At 43.4% G+C, this 23393-nt stretch overlaps 2 long non-coding RNA genes across 2 annotated transcripts; both read right to left on the reverse strand.

Moving 5' to 3' along the window:
- Positions 1 to 9697: 9697 nt before the first annotated feature.
- LOC139999137 (uncharacterized) lies at positions 9698 to 14361 on the reverse strand. The gene is made up of 3 exons (XR_011804242.1): positions 14216 to 14361; positions 12057 to 13128; positions 9698 to 10652 (listed from the first exon to the last, which is right to left on the reverse strand). It is a non-coding gene; the product is annotated as an uncharacterized lncRNA (long non-coding RNA).
- A 1878-nt stretch (positions 14362 to 16239) lies between these two features.
- On the reverse strand, positions 16240 to 18476 carry LOC139999175 (uncharacterized). The gene is made up of 3 exons (XR_011804333.1): positions 17935 to 18476; positions 16586 to 16715; positions 16240 to 16433 (listed from the first exon to the last, which is right to left on the reverse strand). It is a non-coding gene; the product is annotated as an uncharacterized lncRNA (long non-coding RNA).
- Positions 18477 to 23393: the final 4917 nt, after the last annotated feature.

Raw genomic sequence — 23393 nt, forward strand, 5'->3', positions numbered from 1 at the left:
GGGAATTTGCAATTACATTTTCATTTCCAACCAAACGCAGCCTGACACAAATTGGGAGCAAAAGGAACTAATCATCTGGAAGCCGGGATATGCATCATTCGCCATTTTCTAAGAAAATGACAAAAATATAAAACCCCAGCAGTCTGAGAACGTGAGCGCTGAGGTAAAGGCCTGATCAAACAAACGCGCACAACTATGATTTGTCCTTTTAACTCAGCAAAAGTCTGCAAACTGCCATGGTAGCAAATGAGGAGAAGGAGCTGGTATTTACAGAAGTTGCAGCTGAAGATTCAGATAAACCATTCGGGTCGATGCTCCCTTCCTGCAGGTTTAAGCTGCGGTCACATCGCCTATTTCAAACCCTTTTGATTTCTACCAGTCACCCCAGATCCCACCTATTTTGCACGTTTTCCAATCAATGAATTCGCTACATGATTTCTGGGGCAGAAGAGCAGGCCTGGTGAAGAGGAGCATGCCTGGTGCCATCATTCAATCAAATCAAAAGCGTCCAGGAGAAGCCCGGGGTGTGGTACTCACAGGGAATGTTTGCGAGCGGCCAAGTTCAGCAGAAGAGAATAGGCAGGACTGGAAGCCCAGGGGAACGAGATGCATCTGTTGTTGCAGGCAGCCCCAGCAAAATGTTACAGCTTCACTAGCCTGGGGCATGATCCCCCCCTTCCCTTTTCACAGCCAAGTACAATATTAGCTTGCCTTTTCTTTTTTTTTTTTTATTATTATTATTATTTTTATTTCTTTTTGCCATCGTCAGGCTGAGGCCGGCTGAGAATATTTTGTGTCTAGACTAATAAATGTTTGTGCAGATTTTACAAGAGCGGCTTATGGGAACAGAATCCACTTTTTGTTTTCTGCTGGAGGAAAAAAAATAAAATAAAAATAAAGGAGGAGCATTAAAAGTAACCAAGCACCCCCGTGCATTTGTTTGAAATTACATATTACGGTGCTGCTATTTTATGTGCAATCAATACATAATTTGGAAGAAAAAAATGCTTTTAAAATTCAGAGCTATCCCTGAGCAGCTAAGGTTCTCTTGGAAACTGAAGGAGGAGTCTGAAATTATTGTTCTTTTGTTTGCCTCCCCCAGTGGGAAAGGCAGCACACAAGTAGAAACCACTGTGCTTTGAGGCGGCATGAATCATTAAGAATAAAGATTCCTCCCCCCCCTCCCCCTCCAATTAAACATGAGATATTAAAACTGAATCTAGGACAAAGGTAAACTAAACAGACGCCTTCCTTCCCAGGCAGTCAGTGGGTTAAATCAAATATCAAAGGGGCAACATCAACCTTATAACTTCCTCTGCCGAAATTAAAAAAAAAAATAAAGGTAACTTCTATTTTGCCTGCCCCGACCCCAATCGCATCGCCCGAATGGGTGCAAACTGCTGGGATATGTGAGGGCCCAAGCCTACATTTTCCCTTTTTCGTATTTGTTGGAGGAGGGCGGGGTATCTCCAGATGAAATGGCTGACCGAGCTTTTTATTTCCTCGCTTTGGGTGGAAATGACTGAATCTTTCCAGGCAGCGGAGCAGTGCTCGACCGGCTCCCTCGGCCTCCCCGCGTGGGAAGAGCTCTGCCGGGAGCAGCCCGCGTAACCCTCAGATGCCAGCCCCATCAGGATTAGGTCCAGCAATGGGATGTTGGCTCCTCTAAGTGAGGACGCATCCTCTCGAAACACATACACAGAGATTTAAATGAGATATTCCCAAGAACACCTGCCTATTCTTTCAGCACGTGTGCAAAGAGTAAATTCATTTTACTTCATTCCTCTTTTTCTCAACTCTCCCCTCCTTCCTCCGGAAGGAAACAGCCAAGCAATATTAGCAGGGCCTTCCTTTTCTCCTGGTGGAGTCCAAGAACGCGAGAATTGAGAAAAGCGACTTGTCAGGAATCAAGTTTAAGAAGAGTGTTTGTGGACTGCGAGGTAAAATACCGGAAGCTGTAATCAGAAACACAACTTTTAACTAAAAAAAGCTTCTTTCCATTGTAAATTATTCCAGTTAGTGAAATAACAAATTAGTTCTCTGCTCAGCCACAGCCTCCTCCACCAAATTTAAGTAGAACCTGCAAAGAAGTCAAAGTTGTAAAACATTTGTCAGATGCAAGGGGCAGCGTTGCGTGGGTTAGCATCACGCTCAGATGCCCACAGTACCAACAGGTGCTTTCTTTCCAGAGGCACCGGCTCCTCCACGAGTTCCCCGCACGAAGAACTGAAGAAGCTGCAGGCAGGGTGAGCCTTCCTCAGTCCTCATCCTCACAGCGAGGAGTACTGGGGACGGGGAGCTGTGTTTCAGCTTGCTAAGAAGCAGAAACCCCCCGAGTTTTCAGACGGGCTCCGCTCAGCTCCCCTTGTGACTGCTGCTCGGGACACGACCCTGCCTTGCTCAGCACCCTCGACTCCAGCAGGTGCTGCTGCTGGCAGCTGCCCTATGTATACAAAAAAGAAGAAACCAACACAGTATTTTCCTGCTTTTAAGTATATCCCAAAGATTTACTAGGCATTGTGACGTTCTGCAGAAGCCCACAGCTGTAACTAAGGTTTGTGGGGTGTAGAGGGGCTGGGGGCTAAACAAGGCCAAGAAGAGCCACATCTCCTCCCCGGTTGTCTCCCCTGTACTCTTTTTAGGACATCCAACATTCCCAGATCTCGTTTTGTCCCAGTGACCAAACAGGAGCCTGGCACTCATGCACTACGCCTTAAAACCTCTACAAACCGTGCGCCTAAGTCACAGCACTCATTATAAGCCGGCAGCTCTTTCTGGTCTCACAAACTATATGTGGCTTGAGAGATGCTCTCCAGATTCAGGGCGCTGAACACCTGCAGCCTTTGCCATAACCATGACAAAGTTCAGGAGCTCCCTGCTGGCTCCAAGGCTGGCTCCAGCAGCGGCTTCAAGCTGTGGGTCAAGAAGGCCAAGACACCCAACGAGAACCTGCAACACCAAGTGGCTTTCTGGAACGGCTCCAAACACAACTGGAAGCCTGTTGGTTTTTTTGGAAGTGAGCTCTTGTGGACCTGTTAGGTGCAAGCAGAAGTCAAACTCTCAAAGCATGTTTGCATCATTAAGCTCTCCATGATCTATCTCCAAGGTCTTCTAAGAGCTAGTAGCAACGTGGTCAGAGTTCTTGCCTGTTTTTCCCTTCACGTTCTTCCACGTCAGCAGCCCTGTGCTCCCTTTGGGCTGACTTCCAGAGCTGGGTAGAAAGGATCCCCTGGAAGCAGAGATGCTGCTTTATGCAACACCTTGCAGCTCACTGCACTCTGAAGGGTACACGAAAAGAGGTGAGTGGTCCTGGTGTGGTTCCTTCCAGCTCTCAGAAAGGCAAGAGAACTGGAAATGAACCATCAGCCAAAGGGAGGCACGGCGCAGCCTTGCGAAATGCCATCTGGCTGCTACAGGATAAGGAAAGGAGGCATTTTTGGTGGCTCCCATCTCCACAGAAAAAGAAACAACTATTTATGCAGCAGAGTGGTTGGAGTATTTCAGGAGGCCCTGAGCTACCCCAAAAACCAACAACGAAACCACAAACCAAACCGAAACCAAACCAAACTAACATGATGGACTGCAATAAAAGATGAACATCAGAATTAATACTACCCATGACAATAAAGATGTTGAAAACTTGAGTCATCACATCCCTTGTGTAGACTGCAGGAGGAAGCACCTTTAGTGCCTGATGTGACAGTGTCAGAAAGTTAATTAATAACACCACAAAACTGGATTCCTGTGAGCACACACTCGGCAAAGGTGATACAACCGACAGCCGGACTTGAACACTGATACTGGTACCTGACTGGGAAACAGCGAGGAAACAAAGGGAGGAGGGGAAACCGTGCTATCCTGAAAATTGCATCACTTGTTTACAAGTCACCGGCAACTCCGAGGCAAACCATCTCGGGCATTTATGGATCAGTGACCTCACGTCTCTGGCACAGGACGGAGAGGGAATACCGACCGTGAGTTCACAGAAGGGAATAGCGTGTCCAGGCCCTCCTGCACTGCGCCAAATGTGGTCAAAATGTCCCCTCCCCTCATCACCCCAAAACTTATCACGTAGGACTTCTATTAAACAGACCCCAAAGAGCTCGTTCTGTCAATTTTGCAACAGGCTCAGCATTTCTCAAAATTAGAGAGGCTAATTTCATAATATACAAAAATACTGCATCTGGCACAGGGGAATTCTCAGCTAGACTTCAGCCTTGAGACAAAGCGAAACTGACCATAGAAATAGAGATTGGCCAGAGCTCAGCCACAAGAGAGTATGCCTCCGTTATATTTATTATGTGCAAACAGAACTAGAAAAACAGTTTACACTGACTTGCTGCTTTAGAAGTTAGTTCCATAAAGATGGAAGAAATTCTCAACTCAAACTTGAAGAAAGCATCAGACTTCAAAACCAGTCGTAGATCTTTGAAGTAAGACTGTTATGAATTCAGAAGTCACATCCAAACAAAAAGATCATTTATATTAATGGTAACTAGATTAAAAAAAAATTAATCCTGTCCCTCAGGCTTTGTAAGTGACTGGGGAAAAAACAGCGCAAGGATAGTAATAAGCCTAAGTGAAACACCACAAACTGCTAAGGGAAGCAAAAGACCCAAGGAAACAGCCTTTTTGGTACATTAGGAACAAAAGGAATCCTAACAACAGCACAAAGTCCATCACTTGACAGAAATTCTTCAGCGTAGAGAAATTTACAAAAGGCAGAACCGTTCAAAACCAAGCTCTAACAGGCTCCAGGGATGCATGGACACGCAGCGATAAACATCGGTTTTCCTAGTAATAACCAGCAGAGATAAATGACGACAATTACGGCTAGCAAACGGAGCGCTGGATGCAGCTGAAGCAGGCACAGGTCATCGAGGGCTTGGCAAGAGAAGAGAGAGCCCAGGAGAGCCACAAGAAGCATTCAAGGAGTAGGAAAGCCTCACAAAGAGAATGCGTGCCCTACCTCCAAGTGTTATGTCTCAAACTTGTCTTTGTTAAACAAGCACAGTGCACAGGTGCTTTACGGAAATGCAAAGGGCTTTTTGGCTGAGGAAAGCTAGTAGGACTGCCAGCCTGAAGTTAGCAGTCACCTCGTTTAGAAAAAATGGCACCTCCTTCTAACGAGCTCCGGAGAACCCAATTAACAGCGTAACTGGAAGAGGCTGCCTTGCTGGCAATGTTTCAAGACGGTAACAAATGGGTTTTCTACATAATGTCTGCTTGTTCGGGGAGGTTTGGACTTACAGCCTATGGCATTTGGGTCCTGGGGTTTGCCTCATACAGGTTGATCTCCACAGCTGGACCAGGTTCCTCTGAGCAAACACCAACACAGCACAGGCTGCTGCTTAACACCAGCAGCACAGCTTTCCAAACTCCCCTCTCCTTTCCCCCTCCAGCGGGCTGCTCGTGTTCACCTCAGGCCTTCCACAACAAAGCCCCCTTTGCACGGATCGCCGTGCACTTTGACAGCCCCAAGGCGCTCTCTGGGGCGCCTGTCCCGGCTGGGACCGCCACCTCAGCCTTGACTCACCCTTCAACGAAGCCAAACTCCTCCGTCAAGCCTGACAGGGAGCCCCAGCACCTACCGGGCAGCGCTGACAGCCGCAGCCTCTCCGCTCCCTCAGCGCCCCGCCGCCGCCTCCATTAGGTGCCTCGCCCCGCCGGCTGCCGATCTCCAGCGCCGCGCAGCACCTGGGGGTCAGCCAGGCGTCAGGGCGGCCCCCGGTACCGCAAAAGCCCCCGGCACCGCAAAACCCCCCGGCAGGGCTGGGGACATGGCCCCGCTCCCCTCCCACCGCCACACCGAGCGCGTGTGTGTATATATAGAGGGGGGGGGAGCCCGGTCTCGGCTGGCTCCGTCCCGTTTCAAGGCACGGAAAGCGAAGTTGCTCGCCCTGCCCGTGTGCCCCCCATACCCCCGGCTCTGTCACAGCCCAACCGCGCCTCGTTCCCCCCTCACAGAGCCGGGGAAGGGGTGCTCGCAGCCGCCCCTCTCCTCAGGGCCGGCCGGGGGAGCGCCTCGCCTTCTCCCCGGGGGTCTCCCGTGGCCGCCTGGGGTCGCCTCCCGCAGCCGCCTCTCCCCCCTCTCCTCTCAGCCCCGCCACCTGCCTCCTCCGCCGCCGCCGTTTTGTGTCTCCGGGAGTCGTCCGCTGCCGGCGGGGCGGGCGCTGAGCCGTCGCCGAGTCCCAGCTCCGCCGGCCGCCCGGGCCCTCGCCTCGCAGCCCGCGGCACCCACTCGCATCCTCCTGGCGCCTCGCAGCTTCCCCCCCCGTCCCCGGGAGGGTTTGAGAGCCGGGCAGGGCCAGGCAGCGGCGGGCCGCGGTGCCTCAGCCTCCCCCGGCAGGGAGCGGGGCGGAGCCACTCCGCCCGGCAGGCGGCGGCCGGCCCGGCCCGGCTCGGCTCGCCTCGGCTCAGGGCATAAAGGCGCTGAGGGCGCCCGGCTCCCCGACCTCGGCTTCTTCTCCAGCCCCGAGTTCCCCTCAGGTGCCCACTGCTGAGGGAGGAATGCCCTCCGGGGCTGGCTGGGACACCCCCAAAACCTTTGGAGAAAAAACAAACAAACAGCGAACAAACAAAAAACCCACCCCCAACCCCCTTTTCTTCCACCTCCAAGTTGAATAAAGAGGAGCTCTTCCTTCAGTACGTGTCCAGATATCTTAGTCTACGCTTCGCTTTAACTCCCACTACGTACTTCTCTTCAATACCGCTGCTTTTAGCAATGTTTTTACCTCAGACGCTAAAAGTTGATCTTTTCCCCAAGTCAGAAAAAACAGAATGGGGCTTCTGGGAACCCTTAGCTGTGACAGCTGTTCATGTCCAACCGAGATTTACACCTTTATATATATTTAACTGTGAAGGTCTTCTTCTCTCCAGACTAATAACGGGGAGAAGTTTGCCCAAAACTTTGAAGAGCAAAAGTTTTGATGCCAGGAACGCTCCTGCTTCCTCGTTGCCTGTCATTCCCTTTTAAGTATGAAATTTTCCAGTTGCAATGCAATGAGCTGACTGTGGTTCCAGAGGTAAAGATGCATTTAGGATACCAGGTTTTCAACATCGTCTTGAAGTGGATAAGAAGAAACACATTTTTGCCTCAGTGATATTTTTTTTTCCTCTGCTTTGCCTGGAGATGCAATGAAAGCTTCCTGTTGTCCGCTCAACACAGGCATCTTCTTCACGGTAGCTTTTTAAATACAGTGCTAACAACACAGCTCTTTGTTCCCTTCTGTACATCTACTGAAACGCAGATTAGGTGCCAGGCGTAGGTCAGTCTTGGAAAAAGCTGCCACCCCTAACACACTGACGGAAACGTCGGCATTGAGTTGCACCTGGCTCACGATTTGCCAGTGTTTGCCTAGAAAGCTCCATGGTTTATATAGCATAGATAGATCCTGAAACAATTGAGAAAAGTTAGACTTGGAGCACTGTGTCCAGCAGTTCTGGGCTCCCCAGTACAAAAAAGACAGGGGTCTCCTGGAAAGAGTCCAGCGGAGGGCAACAAAGACGATAATGGGGCCTGGAGCATCTCCCCTGTGAGGAAAGGCTGAGAGACCCGGGGCTGTTCAGCCTGGAGAAAAGACTGAGAGGGGATCTCCTCAATGTGTATAAATATCTGAGATGTGGTGGACAGAGGGATTTGGCCAACCTCTTTTCAGTGGTTTGTGGGGACAGGACAAGGGGCAATGGCCACAAAATGGAGCCCAGGAAGCTCCGCACCAACATGTGAAAGAACTTCTTCACGGTGAGGGTGACAGAGCACTGGGACAGGCAGCCCAGGGAGGTTGTGGAGTCTCCTTCTCTGGAGATATTCAAGGCCCATCTGGATGCCTACCTGGGCAACCTGCTCTAAGGAACCTGCTTTGGCAGGGGAGTTGGACCCGATGATCTCTGCAGGTCCCTTCCAACCCCTACAATTCTAACAAAAAGGACTGGTTCATATTCATACTGGTGCCACAGTGGTGGAAGACGCTTATTAGACTGGCCTAGAAACCTGAAGTAATGTGCTCAGGAGTGCTAGCTAGTATCCCAAAAACTCAGCCCTGTAGAATGCAGTCACGGGAGAAAGATGACAATGCACTTACAACAGATTAGGAAAAAAGCTAGGAAGCAGAAATGGATATTTTTATGGTGTACTCTTTTGAGCACCTCAGAAGTTCTTGTCACCTGTCTTGTCTGTGATTCCTCAACTTCATGTTCATTATATAAAGGATTTCTCAAAAAGTCATTTTAGAGAACAAGAAAAGCAAACCATATACACAATCCCATTAAAAATGTCAAGCATAGATAAAAAACATCATACGATGGGTGAGCAATGTCTGACGGGTAGGGCTCAGAGGGTTATGGTAAATGGGGCTACATCAGGCTGGTGGCTGGTCACCAGTGGGGTCCCCCAGGGCTCCGTTTTAGGGCCAGTTCTTTTCAATGCTTTTATAAACAATTTGGATGTAGGACTAGAAGGTGTTTTGAGCAAATTTGCTGATGACACTAAACTTGAAGTTGTTGACTGTTGAGGGTGGAAAGGCCTTGCAGAGAGATCTCGACAGATTGGAGAGCTGGGCGATCACCAACCACATGAAGTTTTACAAGAGCAAGTGCCGGGTCCTGCACCGGGGACGGGGCAACCCTGGTTATATGTACAGACTGGGCGATGAGATGCTGGAGAGCAGCTCTGCAGAGACAGATCTAGGGGGGTTGTGGTTGACAGCAAGTTGAGTATGAGCCAGCAGTGTGCCCTGGCAGCCAGGAGGGCCAACCATACCCTGGGGTGCATCAAGCACAGCACTGCTAATCGGTTGAGGGAGGTGATTGTCCTGCACTGCTCCGCGCTGTGCGGCCTCACCGCGAGCACTGTGTGCAGTTCTGGGCACCACAGTACAAAAAGAACATTAAACTGTTGGAGAGTGTCCAGAGAAGAGCTACGAAGATGGTGAAGGGCCTTGAGGGGAAGACATATGAGGAGCGGCTGAGGGCACTGGGCCCGTGCGGCCTGGAAAGGAGCAGGCTGAGGGGAGACCTCATCGCGGTCTATAGCTTCCTCATGAAAGAATCATAGAAACACAAGGTTGGAAAGGACCCACAAGATCATCTAGTCCAACCATCCTTCTATTACCATTACTACCTATTACTAAAATAGCAGTAAGCACAAATGAAAGCTTAAGAACACTTTCTATTACTATAAAAATGAATAATTTGTAATACATGGTTAGTAATATTTAGCAAACAGTGTGCTACCACCATCACAACGGCCTATTACCCCTTCTAGCTTCAGAGGCATCCTTACACATCCAAAATAGAGAGGAGGATATAAACTATATGGATCTCTCTCAGCAGTGGTTTCACAACAATTAGAAGGAAGAAACAGTTGCTGAGAAGCCACAACAAGCTCAAGTTAATTTCTGGACTTTGAATAATTACTCCTTAAGTTCTCTCTCTCTCCATACAGTAGAGCACGCTCCTGACTAACTTGTACAGTGCACTCTGAATAGGAGAGATTTGTTTGCCTAAGCTAAAGGAAGAAATAGAAAACCAAGAAAGCTACTTAACTTTTAACACTTAAATTAAATGTTAAGTTACAAAAGTTCACAGGCCATGAGATAACATAAATAAATCCCTTCTCGAGCTAAAAGATCTCATTTTTTTTTTCAGGAGCAGCCTCCCTGAATCTAAATAATCCTCTCACAGGCAGAACAGAGTGTCCGTTCTAACTCTTTATCAGATGTGGAAGAAGAGATCGAGATGACCAGTGCCTAAAAAAAAGAGGCACTCTCTTTTCAAGGCAGACTGATCGGCACAACAAATTTCATCTGTTCTCAAGCACAAGCAACTCTAAGATAAATGGGTTCAAGGATCTTCAATGTGAAGAGTGAATATCCAAGCGTATACTGGGAACACCTGACTTGGACCATGGACGCCTCACACAGATTTCTGAGGAGTTCGGACAACTCCGAAATCATCTTTTACAGGAAGAGACCAGAGAATTTGACTCAGTGTAAAACTGGCACAGGCAGAAATCTCCCCAATTACAGATGCTCAAGCGCATTAGTTAAAAAGAGATTAGAGTGTGACTAGAGAGAAGTCTCAAACTCTTGTTATATACTTAAATTTCTCTCCAAGGATGGAACAACTGCTATCACCGTGCATGACTGGCTGTAGAGGGAGAGAGCGAGTGAAAGACTTAGAAAAGCACCTTCCCTTCGTAGTCCTCCCGCTCCCAAAATGGTTCCCAAGGAAAACTACTGACAGACTAAGGTTAACTGCTTTGAAAGGGCTGTGTGGGTGGACCCATTGTCTTCAAGTTCAAGCTTTTTCCTGCAGAAACTGCCAACAGTTATGCCAAATATAACAATTGTTTTGCAAGGTGGATAAACGTCTTCCAGACTGAAAGGGAGAAGTCGTACTGTTGTTGTCTGTGCACAGACAGCTAAGCAGTGAAGAGCAATGCTAAACAACCACGATACCCCGGAACACACAAATACTGCGTAACAGTGACAGAAAGTGCTAGCATTCAAAGCAAAAATTACCTCCACCAAATCGGTTTTGTCGTAGTCTTCTCTCTGGTTGTAAATACACTGATTAATGACGCCATATACTTTTTCCAGGTGATAAATGTCAAATCCCTTCGTTATCTCAGTGACAAAGCATAACAATTTCTGAAGACAACAATGGAGCAAAACAACAACTTTGAATACGCTCTATATGTTTTCGGAGGTTGAACAGTAACAATACAAGTGAGAGCCTACTTTTTCTTACGCTATTAAATAAAATGTGACACTTCAGAGAACAGATTAAATATCCCATGAGATTTCATCAGGGAAAATGAGTTAATTTTTCATATTTCAGAGAAAGGAAAGGCTGAAATTTCGGACAATCTTTTACTACTAACCAATCTATCACATCAGTGGTTGTAATTCCAAGTCGACTGCTCCCAAAGCAGCAGGGAATGACACGATCCTCTTTGTAGGACAGCTGCTGCCACAGCAAAGCCACTGTTGCATTTCATTAGAGAAGCATTGCAGCAGCGCGGGGCACTGTAAAAAGGCTGCAGATCTTGTAGATACAGCTGTGCCAGCTGGAAAAGGAAGCACCCTTAGGTGATTACCTTTACCCACGTGTGCCATGCCTACAACTCTGCTGGCAGAACAGATTGCTCAAACGCCCAGAGCAAAGGTGGATTAGTTTGCTCAATCCTACCTTTAAATTCAGGGGTGGGTAAATAGCAAAGCGACTGCTTGTAGCAATCACCTCTCTCTCACACAGTCATTTCTATTACCAAAGATGCAGAGATGATAATCTCTGGCACAGCAACAGTGACAAGCTAGTGGCAGCACCTTCTTCCACTGCCACAGCTGTCCATTACCTGTGTGAGCCTGCAAGCATGTAGCTTTAGGGAGCAGCCATACCAAATGGAAATACTACTGCCCCCTGGAAATAATGCTGCTTATCATCTTATCAGCAAACTCTGCCTCCTTCATGTATATATATATTTATATATATATATATATATACACACACACACACAATATAAGAAATTCTAATACTGCACTTTCAAGGAATTTCAGAAAAGTAGTCACTTCTCCATGGCTAGCTAGTTTACGTCAACCTGCTAACTTCAGGTTTAATATCATCACCGCAAGAAATAAAGATCCTTTTCAGGTTCTTAATACATCAAAGCATGAAAAAAAATCCCCAAATAAAAGCCCTCAAACCCATCATAAGAATTATGAATCATTAAAATGATATCCATAATAGTACTAGCAGGTTGTCAGTGTGGTATTTTAAAATTCAGCAAGGCCTTTTGTCTTAAAAATTAGGCAAAGAATCTGTCTCCTAAACTACAGATGACCAGAAGCAAATGGTAGCCTACAGAAATCTCCATGAGGTGTGGAAACTAAACAGTCACAGTGCATTACAGGCTGAATTATTTCACTATCTGTATGTCCTTCCAATTAATTGTTTTAATTGGCATTGGTTAACAATGGGCTTAATTTGCAATTTTACATGACGCAGGAATATGTCCTATTTGAGCATTAAAAAAAAGCTGAAATTAGACATACTTTGAGCTCATAGCGATCCACAATAACTATGTAGTCTGTCTCCGTAGGGACTTGTACAGTGTTCTCATCACTTATCTGTTGTTGGTCTTCTTCCCAAGAACGTTCAGGAGTCACCGCTTGAAATGCCCAGGAATCTGGAAGGACACAGATTTCTTCAGTCAGGTTTTCTGTTTATCTAGAATACAGTCTCAGTGAAGTATCCTGTACCTGCCAAACAGTCTCTTTCTACAAATACAGAGACAGAATTGTTATCGTCTTCACTGAGAAATACTTGGCTTCTCCCTTCTTTCCAGCTAAAGTCACTGCTCCACAAAAATTAGAAACTAAGACAAAAAAAGCAAACAAAAATACCCACAAACAAACCAAAAGCACTAATGAAAAGCTTAATAGTGGAAAAAAATAGTCATGTTGCCAATTCAGGTTAGGGAACACATCTTAGAGTACAACATTAGGGCTTAAGTCTCCTATTCCACATGTTACTCTGGATCCACGCATCTTGAAGTGCAGCTTTTTCACCTAAGCTGCTCGTTATTGGAAAGCACCTCGTACAATAAAAGAATGTCAGTGACTGCTGGCTTTCAGTTAGGTACCATTAGAAAAAAACAGACTTCAGAATCAAAAAAACAGCACCTACAGAAACATGCGGGCTTGGCTTGCACAATTAGAGGAGCAACATCATTACGGAATAAACTGTGTGGTGACTTTTGAGAGCTGTAACAGAAAAAATAGAGTGAAATTGAAGGCTAAAGCTAATAAATAGTGCAATCCTCCTCAGCAAGAATAAGGTGCTAAAGGATCCGTTGGACTTCTCCCTTACCATTTGAACTTGGATTTTCATTAGTTATAGTTCCCCATCTTGGTGGGGAATATTCACAAAGCTTAGCACTTTCCTTTTCAGTGTTAAGTTTTACTTGACATATGTCAGAAACATGTTTGTCCACAAACTCTTCTTCATCACTATCGTTTTGGTCATCTGTTGGTACTCTGTTCTCTGTATCGAATTGAGAACTCCTTCTTCGCTTTGCTGCAGCATGCGCACAGTTGTTCCTTCTGCACTTTCTTTCTGACGCACCTACAAAGAGACAGCATAAAAAAGTAATCCAAAACATAACCAAAAGAATTCTTTCTTCAAAATCCATTATCTTCATCTTACTTGACTGACAAGGAAAACAAAGGAACTGAGCTACCACTGCCTACATATGCTGAGAAAAGAGTTGAAAGTTAATGGGGTCAGTTTGCTATTAAGATTAAAAACAAGCAAACAAACCACACACACTGCTATGGAATTTCATTCACTAAACAGTCACTTTCAGGATTTTACATGCTGAGGATTCTTACTTTGGATTGGCAGTATTAATACAACGTGAGGTTATTTGATAAAGTCACTGTCTTACTGCATGAACTAATACAGATGAACATCATAAAAGCCTCTGGAAATAAGCTCTCCTTCGAGTCTGGTATCAAGCTGAAGACTTCAAAAGCTAAATACATGTTTGGAAGAGATTAATTAATGAGACAATTTTAAGGGAATATTCAAAGGAGAAAAAACGTGAAGACTTATACCTCGTATGCTTCCTGATTCGGTAAACCTTTTGTGAAAAAACAAACTTTGTGGTTTTGCCCAACATTCGTAGTATTCATATAGTATTGCAAAAGGATATGGGTGGAGTCCATGGCAAAATTCCCACTCTCACTAGTTAGACTTCCCTCCTTCAACTGGAAATCACAGTATGAGGGAGCTAAGATTTTAGCATTTGGGGAAGGGAGGGGTGGAGTGGGGGTAAAAATACCATTTTGCATAATTAAAAACTAGTTAAGTATTCAGAAACTGCCATCCACAACATTTTTTACCTCAAGAATTACCAATTTAGGGGCGACTAAATGGCAATTGGGCCGTCAAAGTTTTTGTTTGTTTGTTTTGTTTTATTTTGTTTTTTTGTTTTTTGTTTTTTGTTTTTTATATTGTAAACCAACTTTCTTTGAACTTTAATTCATAACTATATTGAATGGATGACCTCTGGATTTCTCTCTCACATTTTGAAGTAAATTTGAAAACAAAATACCTCTGGCATAAAGAGCCAGGCATCAGAGACACCTGTTGCGCCTCAAGGACAGAGAAGGTATGAATGACAAGAGCAGCTGAATAAAATGCAACTTACCATTAGAAATGGGTGTACTGGCATCTACAGGTGCCGCTGTCATCGCCTCATTTTCATTACTCTCTTCATCTGGTTTGTCGTCTTCAGTAGCAGGGTTCTGCTGTGGTGACTTGGAGTTGTCACATGGAGCACATGCTGGAGAGGTGCGACCTTGCAATAAAGAATAGATACCAAAGATCTTCGTTGTGCATTTTCAGTTACAAATGCAGAGACAAGTCTTAAAATCCTTAGCGTTAAAGCACGTACCTCTTTTTTCACGAGATTCTTTAATTTGTTCACAAAGTCGTCCAAACTCTGTATCCATTTTGTTCCTCACCATTGAATATGCAGTGTCTTGCAAAACATAGGCTCTGTGACAATCTGAAATTTTACAGACTTTAACTGAATGTTGTCTACCAACCAATGAAACTGTTTTGATCACAGAAAAAAATTGCTTTCTTCATAGGTTGGTTCCGAAAGGTTATCTCAGTGAATATTTTCAGCATATCAACATAGAAGTTAATTAAAACAAAAGCACTAGTTCCTTGGGAACATTTATATCACAATTCCATGCCCAAGTAGCAAAATGATAAAATATTTACAATGTGGTAAGAGATGTTCTCTGTGGATGTCCAAAATCATCGAATCCATCCAAAGTCTATTGTCCGCACACAGCATTTATCCATCTATACGTTTGACAGATTTTTTAAACTAGGGCTAAAAAGCACATCCTCACTTGTAGATCTTTGATCTGGGTAGTACTCTAAGGCATTGTTACAGATTGGATCGATGTCCTTCAGATAGTCTCCTGCAGCGGGGTACTGGCACGAGTCAATTTGAGTCAGAACTGTTGAAAGATCCATCGGCTCTTTAATCCTTGTGGCATAGTCAGGTACCTGCAGATCAAATACAAGCATTCAGAGGTTTTCTTAACCTTGCACACTGTCTACCAAAATTACTCTGAAAACTTTAAATAAACGACTTCCTAAAAACCCTGAACATTTGCGATGCATCAGAAGATGCTGAAATTAACCAGTTTGCTTCTCAAAAATGGAAGGGCTCTTTCAACTGGCATTAGAGCTGCTAGGAGAGGACAACAAGAAGTAGGGAGGTCAGAAGCACGTGCATGGTACAGAAGAAACACTGAGGGTGGGAGATTCATTTCACTTTGCTTCAGAAAATCACAACAGTGAAAGCTGAGTAAGCCATCCAACATTCTTTTTGCTGTCGACATTGAGGAAAAGGTGCATGAATTGCACCTGTGAAGTACCTATTGCAGGCATCTACTTTAGAATGAGATAACTGGGCCCAGAGGTGCTGATTTCTTCCCTCAGACCATAAGAGGAGCCTAATGACTAGTTCAGATGAAGACATATGTATCTGTCTAGATTTTTCACAGCTCAAGAACCTAGGAGAAAAGGGGAAGAAAAGCCAGTGGATGCCCACGTGAAGAGGCCTTTGCTGATCCGCAGGTATAGTCAAGTTACACCTGTCTTTGAAATATACGCCCCTAGTTTAGGCTTATCTAATCAATTAAGGAGAAAAAGGGATCTAAGCAGCCTATTGGAGGAAAAAGAAAACACACTGCACTTATGGTTGATTCCTCTTGAGGAGTTCCAGATGAAACAGAGAACAGGATCTCAAAACTTATTTTTACAAACTGCTGCTCCTATTCCTGTTCCCACAGGAACTGACAGTCCAATAAAAGGCTTTAGACTTCATTAAAGTAGTCCTGTAAGTACTGTTTGTAATTATAAGGAAAGATCTCTGTGCTTTTCAGTGCTGTGACATGCCTACATATCAAAGCCTTTTCACGAACAGACTGTGTTGGCATTTGGACTGGCTTCTTAGAATGAAACCAGGGCTTTCAGTGAATAATCCGATAAGAGACATCTGAGAGTCAGCAGAAGTAAAAGCACTGCCTCTGCTTCTTGCAAAATCCTAATAGTGCAGCCCTAAAAACGAAGTTGAACCTTCCCCAAAACGCTGAGAAATACAAACGCTGAGAAGTTACAGACACACACAGATCAGCACTAGTTTACCTTCTGTGGGTCAACGGGCTTTGCAAATTCCCTGAAACGTCTGTCAGTGGCAGGTCTGTGAGTAACGTCCCTCAAGAAAATTCTAAGTTCACGCAAGGTATCCTCCTCTTCCTCCTCCAGCATCCCTACTTCTTCCTCTTGTGGCTTCTGAGGCTCAGCTGGTGGTGCTACAGGCAGGACTTCCAATGTCCGATCAACTTCAATTAATCAGGAAAAATTAGCCAATTTACAGTACTCAAATACAAGCATATGACAAAATTACTGACAGAAAATGACCACCAAAGCAAATCCCAAAGAGCTAGTAACTTCGATAGGAAAGTTTTAGATGTACTTCTTATATCCTCCTCACCTGTTTTCTTTACAGGAGGCTTAGCCACTTGATTTAGAATTAGGTCCTCAAAAAAAGCTGCTCTCTCTGCCCTACCAGGCAACTCAATATTGCACACTTCTCCAAATTCCTTATTAAATAATTTTTGGATCTAAAGCAGAAGGAGGAAAGACATTTCAGATGTAAGGCCACAAAAACTCATCTTCTATTCCAAAAAGATGAGTACCTTTTAAAATGAATAATAACCTGAAGAACACAAACTGAAAAAAGTTATCTTCCTGGCCTTAAATGGCTACATTTTCACAGGCTGGCACGGCAAATTCAAATATCACCTTTAAGAATCACCTGTAGAATTAAATCTTGGTGAAGGGATTGTACGCTACACTGATAAAGTAATGGCTTTCACCACATCCAACATCGCTTCCTTTGTATTTACTTGCCTTGCTGCATCCTTTACTTAGAACCTTTATGGCTATAGAGGGAAGAGAAAGGCTTCAGCAGACAAGTGAGGGCTTTTTGCTGAGTTTTTATTTCTCTACCAAAAGGTGTCTGAAGTAGCTAGTACCTCTACATCTTCCTCCATTTTCAATTTCTAGTATTAAAAGGTAGGTAAGGAATTTCACTACTTATTTTAGAAGGAATTTAGAACCTGTACAAAAACTTCTGTGGGAACTCAAGCACTTTCAAAGCAGTTGATAATAAACACATCTAGGTAAGACCTGTTCTCTTCCCCCAGTAACTGAGACAAAATAATCGGAATGAGAACAGCGTGTTCCTGTTTTGGGCACCTTCCCTTAATGTAAACTCTCAGAAGTCAATGAAGTTCTGCATGTACTTTTACTACAGTTTATTTAGGAATACAACTAGAATTCCATTCCAAAGTTACTTGAGCAGAAATTGGAACTCAGCTTTCCAGCTTGGAAAGCTTTGGCCTATATGAAGAAAGAAACTGATTTTTTTTTTTTTTTTAATCAAACTGTTTCAATTCTCTACTAAATTGCATTATTAGCAGTTTACCCAACATAGCATGGAATGGCAGACTGTCAGAAGAAATCTCTTCAGTAAAAACATCTTCTTGTCATTTCAAGCACTGCATATTCTTGACTGAACCACTTTGTAGCCACCAGAATTATTGTATTAATTTATTATTTGCATGCATGAGAAGGGGGTGAAAGTCACTTGCTTGACTCAGAAAAAACCTTAAGCAGATGCTTTCACAGTATTCTTTTTCTCTAAGCAAATTTTAAGTGATTTGTTAGGGTGCCTGAGTAATAACAGTAGGCATTTAAGAAAGCGCAGCATTTTGATGCTGAAAGCATTCATAAATTACAAGACACTGAAGAAATAGTAAGAAAAGTATTGACAAATACCTCTTCTGGGAGATCTGAGTGACGTACATCAGACGTAGCAAGCAGCAAAACAGGCGAAAATGCTGGAAGAGTTAGAGTTAGAAAAGTAAGTTTCAAGGCAGGTCCAACGTTGTCCCACCATAAATGGATATCTGGGACATAAATTATGCTTGGTGCTGTCTTCTGAGCATTTCGGATCAGCTAGTGAAAAGGAAAGCTTGGGTAAGAAAACTAAAACACGTAGAATAACCTGTTAATACATAGCTACATAGCCACCTGACTGCCCCATGAAAGGAAACTATGTGAACAGAGTGGCAAGCATCCTTTCACATAAGGAATTTCTCTGTGCACCCTTTCAGATTACCAGTATTCGAAGAACTCTAGTCAGAAGATGGGAAGGATATATTCAGGCAGTGGCTAGACACCGTAGCTATATGGCCACAGCCACAATCATCGCATAACAAAGAAAGGAAATGTCCCTCTTATGGGACACATCAGTATTCAGTCGTGTAACATGTCTGTCCTTACTTGTATGGCTCTCAAATGTTCCCACTAAAGGTAAAAATATTTAAAGGTAGTGATGCCAAACAATAAAATGGATTTCCTGCCTAAAAGTAAAAACACCAGATCTGTTTATTTTTTCTAGTTAAAATCACATCAGCGTGCAAATGAAGTGTTTAGTGAATGTTAATGCTTTTATTGCACATACTGCAACGGCACAAGTTGTGTATGTCCGCGTGAAAACAAAATAAACAGAAGCCCCAAACCTTGGTTGCCTTACTAATACAATTTAGAAGAAGGCTACAAAAAGTAGCCGACATGCAGTCTGATACAGAACCATCTACTGGGAGCACACAGTCTTCGGAGGCAATGAGAACTACTTTCTGGATCCCAGGGAGATGAGCAGCATTTCTTTCCACAAAGAGATGTTTATTAGCAACACCGCCCAGCTTCCTGAGCTGCTAGCAACATCATCACTGTAAAATTGGGTATGGAAAATGTGGACATGTACAACATCCAGATTGTTTGTGGTTTTGTCTAAAAGAAAAGGGGATTTTCAGACAGAAGCAAACATCCCAGCACATTAAAACAACGCCACCTCCATTACCAATGAATTTTGCTCACCTTACTTGCAACTCGATTGATCCTTTACATACAGTCAGTGAATCCAATGAGAATAAAAAGAAAAAAGGTACCTGTCTGCAGATCTCTTCTGGCGGTGCAACGTTTGTAAGCAGAACAGAAAGGTCCAGGGTGTGAACGGGAAACTTCTCCAAAGCGTGCAACACCACGGGTGCCACGTAAGAAACCTGGCCGTACCCTTCTTTTCCTACTATTAGCAGACGGGGCCGGCGTGATGTTGGTTCACAGAAAGCACTCCTAGAACAAGAGTTAAGAAAACAAGTTTATAAATGAGGTGCTGAATAGACACACACAGATGTTCCAAGTAATTTTCCTATAGACTTACTTTTCCATCCCCAAATAATCCAAATGGTAGCGGTACATTAAATACATGTAAGATTTCCAGTTAAGTTATTCAGTCATTCCAATTGTTTCATCTTCTTCCCTTGTGTTGCCTATTCTTTACTGAACCAAGACTGCAAATTAATATCCCTGCAATCTTGCTTTACTACTAGGAAATAAATTTGTGAGGAGCATTTGTTTCCCCACTACAATCAGGCTGTACCTTTGCTGGCTTAAATCAAAGATGCTAGAGACTTCGCCTTGCTCTAGAGGACAGAAAATCTTCTGGACAGCACAGCAATAGAAACTGAGAAAAATAACTGATCCAGCTGTGACAACATGATCTAACTTTCCAACAGTGGGCTTGCATGACTTCCATACTAAAATACCACAAGATTAACACAACTTGGTGGCTTAACAAATAAAGACACCATTCAGATTTTTCTCAAGGTGTTTTAACAAGCCATTTCTCAGTTTTCTTTCTACTACATAATTCACCATTGGTTTAAGAATCCTGGAAAACAGAAGGGCAAAAGGTGGCAACACAAACCCATAAAGTTGGGGTATTTTTAGCTAAAAGGACAGACAGGACATTTATATGGTCTTGAGTCTTTCAAAGAATGCCATGGATTAAGTCAACGTGTTCTGGTAGTCTACGGATCACTTTGGCTTAGGAAGACAAGCCTGGGCTTTTCAATTTGGTCATTCAGAGCAACTTCATTACCACTTTAGTCCCTTCACCCTTTCTCCTTGTGAATACCAAGCACCCCTTCAACACACAAACTTGATGTTACCCCTTCGTCTACCACCCCTCGCACTTTTAACAGCTGGAACTGTTTACAAAGACTCAGCAGTCCTGAGAATCTAAACATAACAGGGATCTATCTTTCTTTACCTGCTGAAACAGAGGCGTTTTTTCTCTGGTCTGTCAGGCATTCCATCTTTTAATTCATCTCCAGAAACCAAGGATGCATCGTCATCACTGTCGAACATATCATCTTTTAAAATAGGATTTAAATGGTCTGAAAGACAAAAGAGGTTTGTTAACTTTCCTGAATAGCCTTTGTCTCTTTCTCTTACATGAATACAGCTTCTAAATCAGTGCCAAAACCCTTTCTTCATTTGAGAGCACACACTGAAAGCTATTTCCTAGAGTTCATCCCACCACAGATCTAAGGAGATGGCACAAGGCCCTACAAAGCTGTACTAAGTCCCACTGATGTGTACGTATAAGGTACGCTACTCTTGGTGATTTTTTTCTCCCCCTTAGAATAAAGGAGATTACAAACAATTTCCGCAGTTGCTAAATAGCTAAAAAACAAACAAACAAACAAACAAAAACAACAACAACAAAAAAAAACAAACAAAAAAACAAGACCATTTCTTTCTGGAGGAGGTTCCCACAATGAAAGCACGGGGATTAAGGATGTGATGGCCACAGAATTCCATTCATCTAGTAAATATCAGTGCTAATTGATCTCACGTGCACATGTATAGTACGATCTACAAACATTTAAATTAGGAGACTGGTTAAAAATGATGATAGCTAAAACAATATTTAGCTTAGACCAGTTATACTTGTATCCTGGTCCCGACATTCTTCAGAAAGGAATTAGAAACATTGACCTAGAAATGCTTCCCCTCCAAATATCTGAGTTTTGATTTTTTAAAGAAAAATAGGTGCCTTATACTTCAAACCTCAAGTCAACCTCTACAAATGCTAATTATCTTAGCTGCCGTCAGAAGCAGGATGCTTCAGTAGAGAACGCATCGTCCTTTACTGTGTATTGAGTCATTCAGGGCTTCCATTTGGCATTTCAGTTTCGAATCCAGAATAAAACCTATGCGTTATCTTCCAGACATGCCCAAAAGAAAGACATGCACATGCAAATAATAAAATTCTACCATCATTATGTCTGAAAGGTTTAAGTTGATTGCACAAACCACAAGTTTTTGCTTTAGCAGAATTATAAAGAAGTGGATGCTGTGGTTATACCTTGCTGTCGGTCCTCCTTTAGTGCGAGCTGTGCATGCGGGAAGATCTTCTGCACAACTTGTAAAATATTCGCTCCTGATCTTTTAAAAAGTGGCTTGAAAATGGGTGATAGTGCTTGTCCGGGTGAAGCCACGATCCTGTTTGATGCCGGAACAACCTTCTTCAGAGCCATGAAAAAGTCCTTTGCTTTTATTTTAATAGAATTAACGTCTAGTAGCAACTTCTCCCTACTTGCATAAATCTGAGGATAGCATCGACGTAGAGAGCACAGCGCAGCTTCAGTACATAAAGATTTGATATCTGCACCACAGTATCCTAACAAACAAAAATCAAACGTTACATAAGTCAAGGCCCAGGTTTACAACATGCAACATTTAAACAATTTGTAATGCCAAAACCAAACAGGTTAACAGGGAATTCAAAGTGCTACCGCTCTGCAGGGAAGTTTCATGTTGCTCACTGCCTGATACCCTGCGCTTATGCAGCTGAAGCAGACTCCTCATCAAAAACTATACTCTTGAGGAAGATGCCCCAGAACCATTTAACGTTTTCAGACAACAGAAAGAACGACAACAAAGAGTAAATAGATGAAAGCATCTAACTCTGATTGCTATGAAGGCGTGCCAGCTGCCTCGTTGACTAGTTGTGCAGCAAGGCACAAGAGCTTGGGTACTGCCTGGTACAAGCTAAGGTTCTTTACAACTTGCTCACAAGCAAGAATCCATTTTGGTTTCAGTCTTACCAATGCATTTCTCAGCTAGTTCATCAAGCAACATGTCCGGTGGCTTAGGGGTCCAGTCACGAGTACGAATCTTGAAAATTTCTTTTCTAGCCTGGAAGCAAAATCATTGCGTTTTAGCTTGTCCCAAGTTTTCCTTAAAAATACCAACAAGAAACAAACAAACCAAAAAGCAAACAAACAAACAAACAAACAAACAAGCAGTCCTCCCTGAAAACCCCTCATCTATTAATACACTTTTCTTACTTGCTCAACTTTCAAGTATTTTACAGTTATTTAATATACACTCTGCATTTTCAACCAGGAAATTGAATATTTCTTATTTGCTATACTGAACTTTTTCTAGGAACCTACAATGAAAGAAAAGGCATTTATAGCTTCAATAACAAGTTTCCAAACTACGAGACCTAATGACCCAGAGGAAAATACTGTAATGAAAAATTTATCCAGAAACATTTCTTTGTTGTCCAAAAATCTTCTCTAAAACTTAGCAAGCTTTCATTGTGACAGTCTCATTACTTCATCACATTTGCTTTTCAGTCAGTAAATGCACAGAAAGCACTTCTGGCACAATGCTTCAAATTGCTACAATTACTATAAAGAAGAAAATAATTATGACTCAAACTACTACCACTGATCCGGGGCACAATCAAATGCAAACACGTCCCCTATTCATTCATAAGTGAAGGATTGAGACCAAAAACACAACTTCATGATGAAAACGCCCAAGTGGACTAAATAATTAAGCAAACAGGTACAACTTTGCAGTGTCTCCACATATCACTCTTTTGTTCAAGTTGTCAATTATTTTTTTTTCCTATAAAGTTGGACTTTGCCATGGTAGCACTAACATTCAATTTAAGTTCTCACCTCTTTATTTGGCAAGTTGAAGAGGAACTCTCTGCCAAAGCGTCCTGGTCTTCGTAAAGCAGGATCTATAGAATCCAGTCTGTTGGTAGCTCCGATTACCACGATCTCCCCTCTGTTATCTGTGCCATCCATAAGCGTCAGAAGAGTTGAAACAATGGAACTAATAGAAAAATATAGTTTTTATTTACTGGTTCAGTAAATTTTATTACATTCCACGTGACTTTCTTGATGCCGGAACAACCTTCTTCCTAGTAGTCATTCAAAAGTAAGAAAAAAATAGTCTACCAAGTCGGGGGTTTTTTTGGTTTGATAATAAATCTGCAGACTGGTAAGTCATCAAGCACTTCAAGACTGTTTGATATAATCTCTACAGGAGGAACAGCCAGTGTTGGAAATGAAAAAAAGCAGCCT

The sequence above is a fragment of the Anas platyrhynchos genome, chromosome 20 (genome assembly GCF_047663525.1).
Source record: "Anas platyrhynchos isolate ZD024472 breed Pekin duck chromosome 20, IASCAAS_PekinDuck_T2T, whole genome shotgun sequence".
Taxonomy (NCBI): Eukaryota; Metazoa; Chordata; class Aves; order Anseriformes; family Anatidae; genus Anas; species Anas platyrhynchos.